Consider the following 5501-nt stretch of genomic DNA (forward strand, 5'->3'; position numbering starts at 1 on the left):
CCAGCCACTACTCGGAAGGAAGGTTGGGCAATCTACTTTCGTAGTGATACCGCCTCGGAAACACAAGGAGGGGTCACTATGAGTCGGATCAGACTCAACAGCAGTGAGTTTTTTTGAGTTTATCCTCCCACCCAGGTTGCTGCAGGTCAGGGAGTGTCAGGAAAGACTGTCACCCCACCCCACCCCCAACCCCTGGAGAATCCCCTAAAGGCCCAGAGAAAGGCCAGAGATGTTCCAGGTCACTTAGCATTGTGTGTATGTGTGGGTAGGTGGAGCAGAGAGCAGCCAAGAACCAAGACAAGTCCTTCTGAATCCCCCATGAGGGGCAATCATAAGGCCCAATCTCAGGCCTGGGGTGGCCATGGTGGGTGGTTCCAAAAGCAATTCAGAAGGAGCCAAGGAGGAAGGGAAAGATGATTGGCTGCCTCAAAGGGCAAGGTGTTCCAGGTGAGGGGGAAGGGGAGAGAGGGGCAGGGTGGGGGCGGAGAAGAGCTTGAAAGGCCGCCAGCAGCCAGCAGTAGCCCCAGACAAAGGAAGTACTGATTGGGCCCAAGGCACAACAGTTGTACTTTGTCCTGAAGTCCTGTCACCTCCGATGTCCAGGGAGGCTCTCACCTGTGCAGATGTGTAAGCAGTTAATCGTGAAACTTATGGATGAAGGAACAGAGCCCCTCCAGAGGAGGGAGAGAAGGGGAGAAGAGCTGGCTAGGTCTTGCTGTTGTCTAGACATTTCTCCAAGTGGTTTCACTGGATAGAAGGAAGGTCTTCTCACTTGCCCATCCCAAACCCCCAGGACTGATCTGCAGGAAGGGTAGGAATGCAAACCTGTTTGAATTGAAGGGGAGAAAATTGGGTTGGGTCCCTTCATTTCCTTGGCTCAGGCTAAGTCAGTCTCTCTTTGTGTCTCTCTCTGTGTCTCTGTCTCTGTCTGTCTGTCTGTGTGTGTGTGTGTGTGTGTGTCTTTCCAAGAAAGTGATGGGAAAACAAAGAGAAAGCAAGGAAGAAGGGCTTCTTTTTCCAGTGCCAATATCATAGCCCAATATGGAAGTTTGACTTTGCGTAATGATAAGTAATGATGGTCAATTGTTGAAGAAAAAAAAAAACTCACTGCCTTCGAGTTGATCCCAATTCATAGCGACCCCTCCTTGGGTTTCTGAGGCAGTATCTGTACTAAAGTTCCAAAGCTGCCTCCTCACTCCCAACCTGGGCCATGTCCACAAGCTGAGCTTCAATCTGATTTATGAATATTTCCCAAAGTCCACCAGGCACCAGGCACTGGGCTGATGTTATAAAAGCTACAGAGACACCTTAGTAGAATAATGTATAGGAACTTGGGAGCCAAATGAACTCAAGTCACACTCTTGGTTCTGCCACTCTTTAACTGTATGACTTTAGGCGAGTTACTCAATCTCCCTGAGCCTTGGTTTCCCTTATCCATAAAAGAGGAGTGAAAAAACCTGCCTCAGAAAGTTGTTGCACAGACAATTCCACCTACAGCTACACCGGAGGCAAGTGGGAAGGAAGCCCTGGGAGAGGCACAAAATACTGTGAAGGTTCAGAGGCAGAGCAGACAAACTTGCTGGAACAGGTATCAGGAAGGACTTCCTGCAGGAGATGGCATGAGATGCTTGTTCCACAAGCAATTACTAACTCAGCTTATGAACCCTGCTTTAGGCTGGGCCCTAGGGCTACAACAGTGTAGAAGGGGCTCCCTGTCTGGAGTACTGAAAGAATAAATTGAAAATAAGAATTCTCTGGGGATAAGGGTGGGGGCAGGGGGGAAGTCAGGGAAGGCTTCCTGGAGGAGGTGACGTTTGACTTGGGTCTTGATGGAAAAGTTGGAGTTTAGCCAGCTGAGTGGAGGGGGCTAGAGAGTAGGCCATCGTCCCAGGCAAAGGAAGCATAGCTTGGAGGATTCTGATGGCTCACCTTAGCCCACCCCATATTCCTCTAGGTGATACAGACCTCAAGGTTAGGCAGGGTAGGAAATTAGGGCTTCTTTGGAAATATTATCAGCCAAAGCCCACAGGGACAATGCAACTCCCCCAGGGAGTGAGCCCCCAAACTAGCATCTCCACCCTCTAGGACAGCATGTCTCTGCCAGAGAATTTAAACAAACAAGCAGATGTGAGAGGTAGTGTATATACACTGCACACTGCTATTGTTTGCCTCCAGGAACAAGGAGAAGAGGGCAGAGCACACCAGCCTGTGACAAGCACAGGGCCACTTGGCTAGGGCCTGATACAAGGCAGAAAGACCTTTTCTCCAACTCTGCTCCTTCTCCCTCTGTGGCCCCATCAGGTGCCCAGAGCTCTGTTGTCTGCCTGTTATAGACACATGGAGACCTAGAAACAGCGTTAGGCAACAAAGTCCAGTCTGCTTTATGCTAAGGTGTGGCCTTGGCCAAGTCATTCTCCCTTTTTGGACCTCAGGCTCCTCTTAGGTAAAAGCTTGAGGTGAAGGTCCCTGAGTGGTACTGCCTAAGGCATTTGACTGCTAACCAGAAGTCTGGCTGGGAAGGAAGTTTGCGCAATCTACTTCCATAGTGATACCGCCTCGGAAACCCATGGAGGGGTCGCTATGAGTCAGATCCGACTCGACAGCAGTGAGTTTGGTTTTTTGGTTTTTTGGTTTTACTAACCTAAAATTAGTGGTTTAAACACATCCAGCGGTGTTGTGGAAGAAAGACCTGGCAATCTGCTTTCATAAAGATTATAGTCAAAAAACCCTATAGGGCAGTTCTATTCTGTGACACTTGGGGTCACCAGGAATAGGAATTGACTCAAGTGCAATGTTTGTTTTGTTTTTTATACTCCTTAAGCTGTAAAGCCCTGTGAGGCTGTTCAGTTCCATCAAACAGTCCAATTGAGATCCCAAACCAAAACCAAACCATTGCCATCAAATCGATTCCAACTCATAGTGACCCCCATTGGGTTTCCAACAATGTAAAAATCTTTACAGAAGTAGACTGTCCCATCTTTCTTCCACAGGGCAGCTGGTAGGCTCAAACCACCAACCTTTTGGTTAGCAGCCAAATGCCATAACCACTACACCACCACAGCTCCTTACAACTCAGATCACTAATACAAAATGTTACATCTTCCAGGAGTCTGTATTTTTTATTCATTTTGTTATTGTTGAGAGTATACACAACAAAACATATACCAATTCAGCAGCTTCTCCATGTACAATTCAGTGACATTGATTACGTTCTTCGTTCTTCTTCGAGTTGTGTAACCATTCTCATCTTCCTTTACTGAGTTGTTTCTCCTCCATTAACATAAACACACTGCCACCCAAGGTTCCTATCTAATCTTTCCAGTTGCTTTTGTTATTTTGTTTCCATATAGATAGTTCTTGAAAGAGCATATAATGCTCAAGTCAGACATTTTTTTTACTAGTTTAGCTAAACTGTTATTTGGTTTTAAGAAGACTTCAGGGGATATTTTTATTTTATGGTTTAAAGATTATCTCAGGGCAATAATTTCAGGGATTCATCCAGTCACCATGGTTCCAGAAAGTCTGGATTCTATGATAAGTTGAAATCCTGTTCTGCATTTTTCCCCTTTTGATCAGGGTCTTCTACAGAATCTTTGATCAAAATGTTCGGTAATGATAGCTAGAGGTAACCAGCCACATATGCCGTATCCTCCTCCTATTCCTTCTCCCTCTGTTGCTCCAGGTGAATAGAGACAAATTATAATCTCTTTGAGAGCCACTTACAAGCTTTTAAGACCCCAGGCACTATACAATGTACTAAGAGGTAGAACAGAACATGTTATTAGGTTAATTAACTAGGACGTCCCATGAAACCATGGGGGTCTGTGTATTTTTAAATGCTCTAAGAGAGGGCAATGCTTAACTCAGAGAAAGCCAGCACTAATGATGAAATCACAGGAGCGCTGGTAGCACAGTGCCTAAGGCACTTGACTGCTAACCTGAAGGCTAGCGGTTCAAACCCACCAGCCACTCCTCGGAAGGAAGGTTGGGCAATCTACTTCCATAGTGATACTGCCTTGGCAACCCAAGGAGGGGTCGCTATGAGTCGGGTCCGACTTGACGGCCGGTAACAACAACAATGCTGAAATCTGGGGCACAGCACTAAAAGCTGGAGGGAAAACATGTTTCCAGGGAACCCCTTAAGCCCCAACAGGGAGGGAATAGCTGCTTCTGTTAACTGGTGGCCAGAACCTCTACACTTCCTGAAAATACACTTCACTTGGTGAACCCTCACTGTGAAAAGCTTCTGCCCCATCCTCCCCCCTCAGCCCTCTCCATCCCATAACATGCAACTGAAAAGGCCAAAAAGGCCAGGCTCTCATCACTTCTAAACTGAAACTTTGGACAACTCACTTAATCTGTCTGAGCCACAGTTTCCTCATCAGCAAAATGGGAGCTCTGGCACTTATGTTGGAGTCTCTGAGTGGTGCAAAGAGTTAAGGGCTCTATTATTAACCAAAGATTGGCAGTTCAAACTCATACAGAGGTACTGCAGAAGAAAGGCCTGGCCATCTGCTTCTGAAAGGTCGTAGCCTCAGGAACCCTATGGAGCACAGTTATGCTCTGTACATACGGGGTTGCTACACCTCAAAATAGACTCTATAGCAACTTGTTTGTGGTTGGTTGTTTTTGTTTTATTGATGTTTTGTTTTGTTTTTTGGTCAGTACTTATCTCCAGAGTTGTAGGGGAGATAATATGGAGACAGCAAAGGCAAGCAAAACACCTGGCCTGGAGGATGGGTCTCATCAATGTTAATTCTCTTCCCTTTCTCCTCTCTCTACTCCCTTGAGTGAGCAAACTCTCAGAGAATGCAAACCCACTATTATCAGGCTAAAGTCAAACAGAATGGAATAGGGAAATGGCTTTATCCCAACCCCCAGTCCAAAAAAAATCATGAAATGCATGCCAAAAATGACTAGAAATGGGGAGATACGTTCTTTAGTTCCTGCTTTAGCCTTTCTTTGGAATGACTGTGTCTGTCACCAGGTTGTCACTGAGTTGGCTGCACCATAGGTCCTTTCAGGGGAATCCCAGGGAACAAAAAGAGGCAGGGAACCAAGGCACCCCCAACACCTCCAGCAAGATGGGCTCCTCTCTCCTCCCCCCCCCCCATGACTCCCTGAGCCTGGGCCGGAAGCCTGGTCCATGACCCCGGCCCCCCAGGACAGTTTACTAAGATAAAGCCAGTTAATGATTGCCCCTCCAAGAGGGTTCACTCCCTCCATCCTGCCTGCCTTTCCAGACCCAGAAATCCAGGGTGGGGAGTGGGGAATGGGGAAGACTAAAAAACAAAAGCAGCCTCCCTTCAGCTTCCAGGATCATCCTGGCCTAATATCCTCTAGAGAATCAACAAATGGGATAATTAGTCCAGTGACACTAATGTCAGCAAAGTATCATACAGTGTTCCTGCAAGCCTTGGGGTTCCTCAGAAGTGGGGCCAGAGGAAAGAGGGAGGGGATGGGCAGGCACAGCACACCCGGTTTCATCTGCCTCATTTGTC

This window comes from Orycteropus afer, unplaced genomic scaffold (genome assembly GCF_000298275.1).
Source record: "Orycteropus afer afer isolate SDZICR_OR568_19922 unplaced genomic scaffold, OryAfe1.0 scaffold00034, whole genome shotgun sequence".
Taxonomy (NCBI): domain Eukaryota; kingdom Metazoa; phylum Chordata; class Mammalia; order Tubulidentata; family Orycteropodidae; genus Orycteropus; species Orycteropus afer.